Genomic DNA, 10881 nt, shown 5'->3' on the forward strand with positions numbered 1-10881 from the left:
TGGTCATTCTGGGCTGCTGTCAGGCCCTTCTAGATTCTCTTTTTCCAATTTTTTTTCTCTTCCCACATCTGGGGTAACTGGAGAGCTGTGGGCCCAATCCCGTCCGTGGGAGATGACTGGAGAGTTACAATCCAGGGGGCCATAGTGGGTCAGCATCAGTTGCTGCCAGGCATCTGTTGTTATTGTTTGCCCTGCATCCATCCCCTTCTTTCTGGTAATAGCACTGTATCACTGCAACAGTCAGGAACCCAGCAGGAAACACGGGGCTCTCTGGAGAGAGTTTAATCAAGCATAGTTGTACAGAGGCGCAGACAGGCTTAATGAAATCAATAAGAGATGGGGAGGCACCCCAGGTTAACAAAAGTAGGAAGTGATTATCATCACTAACCCCACACAGGCAATCTCTGAGAGAGCTTTAGCCACAGGAGAAAGTACTACAGGGGCACAGTGGCTGCCAGTATGCAGCCCAGCAGGCGAGGAGCTGGAGGACTCTCTCCTGTAACCCTCCTATCACCTGCTGCCAGTGTCCACTGGACAAACCAAAGTGGAAGGCAGAGGACAAGGGAGTTACGGTCTGTAGTTCATCTACTGATGGACACTTGAGTTGCTTCCAAAACCTACTATTCTTAACCACCACACTAACTCATCTCCCAGATGCCTTTCCGCCTACTATCTACATTTACACCCTCTTCCAGGACTGCCTCAAGACTGCTTGGGTGCTGTGGTCTGCCTACTTGCCTTGTTCTTTCTTCCCCCTGCTAGCTAATGCCTCCGCCTGGCCCACCCTTAACACCTGCCTAGTCTTGGGGTGGGGACAGGAGGGCTTTAGTTCTAGGCTCCCGTTTCTCCCTGTCTTCCCTGGTTGCCTTCACTCCTGCATGCCAGCCCTATCATGAACCACGTTAGCAACAAAGAGCAGGGTTTCTAAGGAGTGGTACTCCAAGCATACAAATTACTTAGGAGATGAATCCTTCTATCTCTTTTGAACATCCCTCTCAGGCATGTCACTGAAGCTGGGAAGCTCCTATTTCTATTAATAACTTTACAGTACAGAGGGGAAGAAGGAGCTGTGCTCAAAATAAAACAATGAACTCAGTACATGAACAAGTCCAAGACAAATGACTATAATGTATTCTGGATTCGTATGTCTCTAAGGCTAATTAATGTAAGAAAGTTTAATAGTGAGCGTTCTCTGAAAACACAATGTCACAAAGTAAGTGTTAATAAAGGTCAGATATTTTCACATGATAAACTCCAAATCAAGGGTTATGTCTTAGAGGTCTTTACCACTCTCTGAAGATACACAATAGGCATTTATTTATTCATTCCACAAATGTTTGCAAGTTTCTACTCTAAAATAGGTAATAGATAAGTGGAGGGGATACAAGGGTAAGCCAGGCAGATACAGCTCTGTCCTCAGAAAGCCAACTAAGCCAGCTATAACTACAGTGTAATGGGCCTATTGATGTCTGTAATGAAGCAGTTATGAAACTAACAAAAATCCAGATGGAGGAGCTTCTTTTCCAGCTTACAAGTGCTTTTTAGCTAGAGAAAAAGACATGAAGCCTGGGAGGCAGACATTTTATTTGCCACCACAGAAATAGAAAGATGATTAAAATTGCTTAAAAAACCATTTAGAAATACACTCCCACCACGTCCCACTCCCCATCTTACACTCTTAAAAGAGCTACATTTTTTTCTCTCTCTCTTTCGGTTCTAAGATCTTGTCCTCCTTTGCACCTCCTTCCAATAATACATGAAGAATGACACAGCCCTGAAGTGTCAGAAGTGGTGACACGGAAGTCCCATGAGGCCATTTCCTCTTCTCTCCTCTTTCTAGAGTTCACAGGGAACCAAAACACACATATGCACACAGAGAACTCTCAAAGCCAATCAGTCTGAAGGTCTACACGTTCATTTACACTCCATGCATCCCCACATTCTTACAAGTAACCGTGGAACCCGATATATGCCGGTTGCCGTTGGGGATCCAGTGCTGGACAGGGTCAGCATGAGTACTGTAGATCTTCATGTGCAATGAAGCCATCACTAAGCCCTTTCTGAGCCCCACGTATGTAAAGTATACCCCCTCCAGAGTTTGATAAATCTTCGGTTGGGTTTTTTCACACTGGACTGTGGTTTGATTTTTATACTTAATTACTTAATCTATTTGGTATTTATTTTACTAGATTCTCCCCATCTCCCCACCCCCAAAAGGCTAACTCGACATCCTAACAATATCTATAGAAAAACTCTGCCCTTTGCCTCTGTTTTGTGTTCTCTCTGGAATAATACAATTATTTTTTATGTGAAGGGACCATAATTTAAAAAAAAAAAAAAAATACTTCTCAATGCCTTTTCTTTCACTATAATCCAGTTTCTTGCCCTGTTGTGTTTGGGAAGGAAAGCATATTAAAGCTTTTTTCCACCATTACCTCAAATGAAGACTCAGATCAAAATGAGATTGTTTACAGGCAATTTTTACATTTGCATTATAGTATAATATAAAACATGCACGCATAGATAAAACAATAAAAGAAAAATATTTTTTAATTTGTGAATGAGTACTAAAATATTTTAATAATTGTAGCTTTTTAAAGGCTAAATAAAGTAGCCTCTCACAATATGCTTTTTGAGAATTTCCTTTGTAAATTCTATTTATTTTTTCGGATAAATTATTCCCCATCCCAATCAGATTTTAATTGCTATGGTATTAAGCCTATAAATCACTGCAATTTGGGGAAATGTCTACATGATCTAATCTTTCCATCTGGGAGATATTTACTTTTAATGAACTCGGACAATTATGCTTCCCAAAGTTGCCCTTCAATTCCAGAATCCCTGACCACAGCCATCCTGACCTGTCTCCATGAATAGCATCCTCACAAACACACTGCACAGTGACAGAGCCTCAGCATAAAAATGTGCCCCCCAAGTCCTCTCGATCATTGACCAACATGTATTAAGACTCTACATAAAGTTTGCTGCTGAAAATACAGCTCTGCCCTCAAGAGCCTTATAATTTAGTTGAACAGGTGTGTAATATGCCCAGAATGAAAAATAACCATAAAAGGTAGCATTTATTAAATATCAAATGTGCCATACCTATAGGAAGTAAAGTGATGAGGACTGAGACCATTGATTAGAAGAAGATACAAGTGTGAGTAGAACTTGAGGAGGCCTCAAACAGTAGAGGCCTGTTTAGGAAGGAAAAGATAAGAGCCCAACACAACGTCAGACACAAAGGTAGTCAATAACTGCTAAATAAACAATGAGGGGCTTGCCAGTCAGAGACAATGTCATGGACAAAGACACAGTGGGAAGAATAAATGCATATGGTGTCCCTAGGGAATAACAAGTTGACCAGTTTCTCCAAAGGTTATGGAAAACTGGCAGAAGAGGTGGACGAACTAGCCTAGTTTCAAACTGTTGGGAGCTCATAGGATATACTCTCATCTAAATATTCTATTAGAGACTCACAATTCTCTACATTTGTTGTTAGTGTTCAATTCAATTCCATAAGCACTTACTGAACACTATACACCCCAGGCATTGTATACTCAGGATGTCAAAATGGGTAAAACATTCTCTCTGTACTCAAGGATCTTCTAGTTGAACAGTCAAACATGTAAGCAAATAGTCAAACATATAAGCAAACAGTCGTCAATCGGCGTGGCAGGTATAACAGAAATACAACCGCATAGAATATGGGAGCACAAAGGGAGAAGGTGCAGGAAGGCTTCTGGGAGGTGGCAGTACAAGGCTGAATTCTGGAGGATGAACAGGAGTTGTTAAGTACCAGGGAGGTGGACGGGTCTCCCAGGAAGACATAATGAAAAGGCATGAGAGAAGATGAGTCCCAGGACTGCACATGGTTAAGTAGCCCATGAGGGTCAGTGGTTGGGTACATATGACCACAGAAATAAGTAGGGGTCTGGCTACTATTCAGAGGAGCCACTGAAGTCTTTAACATGGAAGGAATGATGCAATCAGATTTGTTTTTGGAAAGAAAACTCTAGCAGGATTAAAGAGGTCTGAAGGAGGAATTGGAAGAATCTGTAGTGTTTGAGTCATGTTGCTTTTTTTTATTGCCAGCAATAGTAGCAATGTGGGGTTTCACCCTACTGCAAGTACCTTAATTCTTTTCCCAGCACTGACGCTAACAGTAATGCACCTTGGAAAAGGCATTTCTCCTCTGTGGCTCTAAGTTTCCTTACTGCAAAATGAAGACACTGTACTAGATGACCTCTAAGCTCCAGATGGCAATAATTCTTCAGGTCTTCTTATTTATCCTCAAGGAAAAACTGAGTATGTAGAAAGGCAGGTGGAGTTTCAATCTTTACTTGGATTTCCATTGAAGGTAAACAATTTAAATGAGCATGCTACCAAATTTATCAAAGATTTTATTCTTTTAACTTTTATCTAAGTTGTAGAGAGGCTTAAAAGTCCCAGAAAGTTGTGCTTTATGTACCGCATGTGCTTGCATAGACTTTAAATTAAACTGCATTTATGAAAACTCTGTGAGCTTTTTGGATTAAATACTATATTTCAGTCCTAAGAATTACGCCAAGTGCACAGAGAGCACCCAGAGGAACATTCACACTCTCTGATTGCTTATGAAACCTCCCAGCCCTAGCTCAGCCCAGTTTTATTAAAATTTCTATTAGTGCAGCTCAGTTATGACTAAATATTCTTCCTACTTTTTCAAGAAGAAAAGAATGCTGCTAACACTTGATAGCTTGTGTCAACTGGGGACATGCATCACAGGGATAAATTAAATCCATAAATAATCCAGAACCTTAATTTAAGCCAAGAGCTTCAATCTCCGTCCTCAACCAACCTTTTCTAAAAGCTGTTAACAAAGTATTCAAATCACCTTAAATAAGGCTCCTTTGTACAGGGTCAGCTCTAGGTGAAATTGGGAGATGGCTCCTTGCTACCCTCCATCCCCAGGACCCCCACTGCCTACTTGCTCCGTATCCCACTCATAACTATCTTCTAAGTGTCAACTTGCAGTTTTCTTCTTATTTTACCACTTTGCAGCTTGTGACATCGTTAACCACTCCTAGTTTCCTGAATGTCTACCCTTGGCCTCCATAGCTACTCTCCCCTGGGTCTCTTCCTACCTTGTCAATCATGCTATTTTGGACTATCTCTTATGTCAGTTCCTCCCCTACCCACCCTGCTACAGTTTGTTTTTTCTCTGCATGGTCTTCCTGAGAGATATCATTCACACCCATGGTGATGTGACATAAATATAGCCCTGTATGACCTCTTTTTAAACATATATTAAATGTTCGGCAAATTCCTGTGAAATTGAATTGAACAACAACAACAAAACAAAAGCGTTATGTGCTTCTAATGTGAAATTTAAGACTGTACAGGGAATGTGTCTCTGCCTAGTTCATCTCTCCCATGTCTCTGTCTCTCACACACCTTTCCTCCATTACTGCATGAATTCCTGTCCACCTTCTGCTGCCCTATGATCAATAAGCAGCTTCCACCCTAACTTTGCAGACCGCATCTCAGCGGAAGCCCGGCTCCCACCTACTTCATGCGCCAGACACAGCAGTTGTCTGATAGGCTGTGGCTTATAGGTCCAACGTAAGCTTTACTAATTTCTTCATCCCCTTCTCAACCCCAATTCACCTTCCAAAACCCACTTCCAATGTCAGGGCTCCTGTGAAGTATTATCCAGCTCTCTCTTTCTAGTCAAGCAGAATTGTTCAACCTCCACTAGACTCTGAAAATGCACTTTAAATAAACCAATCTGTAATAGCATTGAGCAAACTGAAAAATAGTTGATGGTGAAATGGTCCATCTCCTGAACTAGATTGCAAACTCCCTAAAAGTGGGGACCATATTCCATTCCATTTTGTATCTCGTGACTAGCACAGTGCCCGACACATGGGGATCGTATCACTGCATTTATGTAAAGGGTTTTGACTAGACAAAAAGAGTGGGTACTTATGGATAATGAAGGCAGGCTTTAAGTTGGGGCCCTTATCTTTCTTTTTTGCTTTTATTTCTTTTTTCTTTCAATTAATAACAAACATTGTTCAAAAAGTGTGGAAACTAATCCCATTTCTCATTCCACAAGCAAATATATATTATACCAGTCTAAACAGGGACACTTGCAATTTAAAAAATAAGGTCATGGATAGGCTCTGTATTATTTATAAATGACTAAAATATAAGAAACACAAAGTTCCAAATATAACACTGAACTCACCAATAAAGAAACACACAGAAATTTCATAAAACACATGCTATATAAAGGTAAGGTACCATTATTTTTCTACTTGATAGGTTGTCAATGTTGAACACTGATTTGAAATTATAAAAACAAATGCTTGATGACTATCTTTGGTGCAAGCTCCTTACCCAAGGAGGGGACCCTTATCGTATGAACTGTCACTGAAAGCTGACTTCCCATTACCGACAACAATAGCTTGTGGAATCAACTACATAAAAACAACAAGACAAAGAGAAGTGATCAATGACAACATTACACAATACCAGTACAAGCATGCTTGATATTACGTCTGTGAGAATTTTTGTAAAACAAATCTGGTTTTCCAGTTGACTCACATTTTGCCTTAAGAGAAGTTTATCTTAGTTTCTGATTGCTCTCCAATTGACAGCCAATTAAAGTGGCTTCTAACTCTTTACATGTATATTCCTTTTCTCTTCAGTCACTTCAAAATAATTTGTGATATACAAATGTGTACTTTAATAACTATTTAAAAATTCTACAGTGAATCTTTTCCTTAAAATGCAAGATCCTTTGAAATATAAATATTGGTTAGAGAATGCATCTATTTAACAGAACCTGGAGCAGTTATTATCTACTGCTAAGGTTTCCACTACAGATGCAAGAAAAAGTGTCCTCGAGCTTTCTGATTGTGACAGCCAAAACTGAATGGGGGAATACGGGGAAGAAACAGAATTTTGCAACTCAAAAATAACCTTGTAAACAGTGAAGAGTCTGCTTTCCTCCAGAGAAGAATCTAAAATTTGAGTTTAAAACATTAGTTGGAGAATTTAATATGAGTAGCAAAAAACAGACCCTATGTTTTCTTAAAATGTTAGAAGACATAAAGGCTATGGCCACTATTTCCATGCTTTCACTACGTTAGTCCTTCCTTCCAACTTTCAAGATAATGGAAAGAAACACACAGAAATCCTAGACTTTAAAAGTATCTAGTAAAAGCCACTCTATTCTTTACAAGAGGTTCTTTTCCTAAGTCAGAGTAGTCCCTATTACTTCACAAGAAAGTCTTAGAGACCAAGAAGTAAAATAAATTCCTCTTACTGTGAAGTATATCCCTTCCACACTACCTACTCTGTTATAGAACTTCAAATTGGATTTCTCCAATCATAAGTCTCAGTGTCAAGAGACCTCCACTCCTACTCAAAAGGCAATTTCTGAGAGTCTGGTGTATGTCCACCACTCCCTCCAAATTCTGTTTGTTAGTCTGTTCCAAAGGCCTAAAAGATGATTCTACTTTTCCTGGATTAAAAATACTTTGACTTGGTTGTAGGGTCATAACTCTCCCTTATCCCCATCTAAGACCTAGGCTCTTAGAGGAATTGTAGTCACTAACCAGAAATTTCCCCACTTGTGTATTTAAATGCTACCTTTTCCCAGATATCCCACTTGGTACTTCTATGACATCACTGTAGACAGGTTATAAGTTTAATGATTCTACTGACTATGTGAAGTGTTGATGTTCACTTCGCTTTTAGGTCTCATAGGGGCTGCTTCCACATACAAACACTTAAATAAGCTTAAATTGGAATTTTACTAACATATGTTGCTGAATCAGAGAGACTCGTCTTTAAATACGAGCTCTACCACATTTCTGTTTATATGTCCTTAACTATGCTACATAAGGGTTTTTTTTGTTTGTTTGTTTGGTTGGTTGGTTGGTTGGCTGGTTTTGAGATGGAGTCTCGCTCTCTCACCCAGGCTGGAGCACAGTGGTGCAATCTCGGTTCAGTACAACCTCCACCTCCCGGGTTCAAGCAGTTCTCTGCCTCAGCCTCCCGAGTAGCTGGGATTACAGGTGCCCACCACCACGTCCAGCTAATTTTTGTATTTTTAGTAGAGACGGGGTTTCACCATCTTGGCCAGGCTGGTCTTGAACTCCTGACCTCATGATCCACCCACCTCGTTCTCCCAAAGTGCTGGGATTACAGGCATGAACCACCATTCCCAGCCACTAAATAAGCTTTCTAAGCCTTGGTTTCTTTGGCTATGAAATGGGAGTACTAATAATAGCTACTTTAGAAGGTTTCCATAAAGTTAAATAAGAAAATGTCATAAACCACTTAGGACAATTTCTGGCATAGTAAAAACAGACAAGAAAGTATAGTGTTACAGTGGTGACAGTAGTGGTGGTGGTGGCAGTAGTGGTTAGCTAAGGTGTAATTTTCATGTGCCCTCATGTTGTTTCTTCAACCAATTCTTGAAGACACAAAGTTCCACAACCATAACTCATCCTACGTTACCTTCATTTAAGAATGCATCAAAATATAGCAAGATGCTCTGATGTGGCTCAGTAGCTTGCTTTATGTGTGCTATGTCCAAAACGACAGAAATGCTGTCCCAAGACATTAGCTTATCTTGTATAATTCAATGTTGCATTGTGAAAACATCTTATACCTTTCTTCGTTCTGTATTTGATTTTTCTGCTCCCTCCCCAACTGTCAATTAAATTTTCTAAATTACTATCAATAGGCATATGAAAATCCACACATCTTCATAGCGCACAGACATATACAAGTATTTTGCAAGATTCTGGAGTACTTGGGCTGCCACTCCTGCCATGGGAAAACAAAAAGATTTGGGAGAGGTGCATGCATCAGGGGCACAGAAACAAGAGAAGTAACCATCAAGGCCCTGGCATTAGGTACAGGCTTCACTAGATATACAACTTATCTCCAGTAAGATAAAAAAGAGAAAGGTTTGAGACAACTATTTTTGCAGTATATGCAACCCCTTGACACATTTCAAAAAAAAAAAACCCTAAATTAATTGGAAGCATAAATAAATTCTCAAGAGAAAAATTATTTCATTTCTAAGAAAGTATTCACTACTTGGACAGGTAGCTGTGGTTTATTAATATGGTGAGTATTTGGAAGCCATCTCCTTTTCACACAGTTTTGATACCTTACTTTGGGGTTTTTGTTTGTTTGCTTGCTTGCTGTTGTGGGTTTTTTTGGGTTTTGGTTTTTTGGTTTTTTGTTTGGTTATTTTCTTGTTTTTGCTTCATACCTACCTAATGATCTCAATACAAGTTTCATTGTGTGATGCTAAACTCTTCCAATGGCACCAAAATGTTACAGTGCTATTTGACAATCATATAGATGTATTTTCACCAAAAGTAGAGCTTTGTGTAACCCCTAATGCATGTACTGTATTTATGGAAGAAAAGCCTACTGATTACTACCCATAGTTGAACAGAAATTTCTTACTTTGGTAAACTAATACTTACTTTCAGGATTGTTTCTGACTCATGGTTACTACAGTGGAAAACGTGAGATTGAGGTGGTCAAACAGATTCCCCACCATTTTGGCTTCCCTGGCAGGAGACCTGCCCCTGCCTCAACCAATGGAAAACATCATGAGTGCCTGAAAGCAGAAAAACTTCTGAGGACAGCCAGAGAGACCAAGAAAGGGAGGTGGGACTAGCATCGCCAGCCCAGAAAATGCTGCTCTGCGTCTGGACCAAATGAGATATCATATCAGAGTGGCTGTTCAGCAGCACAGTATAGGGGGTTCATTCCATGGATTCTCTGGGTATGAACCCCTACCTATCCTTCCCACACTGCAAGGATATCACTTTTGGGACCTCCGCCATCCAGGACAGACAGGGGTCCAAAGTTTGCCAGAGCCAAAGCAAACCTGGGCATAAGGCACCATCAAGTACTTAAAAGGAGGTAGTGACCTGGCAGAAATGATATTAAACAGATATGTTGCAAAGAAATCTCTAAGCAAACATAAAGAATAAAAACAAAAACAAGCCACATAGAGAAGACTGAAATAATTAATCCTTCAATGTGAAGACAAAGATGTACATTCACAAGGAACAATAGCAAAGAGGGAAACATGACCTCACCAAAAAGAAAAAGCAAGGAATCAGCAACCAACCCCAATGAGGCAATGACAGGTGAGCACTCTGATAAATAACTTCAAAATAGCAGTTTTAAGAAAACTCAGGGTTCTCCAAAATAACACAGAAGGCAATTCAGAAATTTATCAGATAACTTTAACAAAGAGATTAAAATATTTTTTAAAAATCAAACAGAAATCCGAGAACTAAAAAAAAATTTGCTGAACTGAAAATTTTATTAGAGTCTCTCAAGAGCAGAATGAATCAAGCAGAGGAAAGAATCAATGAGCTTAAAGACAGGCTATCTGAAAATATACATCAAAGGAAAAAAATTAAAAAGAACAAAAAGGAATAAAGAATATCTACAAGATATAGAAAATTACCTCAAAAGACCAAATCTAAGAATCATTGGTGTTCAAGAGGGAGCTGAGCAAGAGCAAGGGATAGAAACTTATTCAAAGAAATGATAACAAAAACTTTCCAAAACATGAGAAAGACATACATATCCAGGTATGGTTAGGTCAGAGATCATTAAATAGATGAAACCCAAATAAAACTATCACAAGGTATATAATAACCAAACTTTCAAGGTCAAGGGCAAAAAGAAAAGCCATAAGAAAAAAGAAACAAATAATACATAAAGGAGCTTCAATTTGTCTGACAATAGACTTCTCAACAGAAACTATACAGGCCAGGAAGACATATCCAAAGTACTGGGGTGGGGGATTGGGGGTGGGGGATTGGGGGCGGGTACCAACCTGTC

Source organism: Theropithecus gelada, chromosome 5 (genome assembly GCF_003255815.1).
Source record: "Theropithecus gelada isolate Dixy chromosome 5, Tgel_1.0, whole genome shotgun sequence".
In the NCBI taxonomy this organism is placed as follows: Eukaryota; Metazoa; Chordata; class Mammalia; order Primates; family Cercopithecidae; genus Theropithecus; species Theropithecus gelada.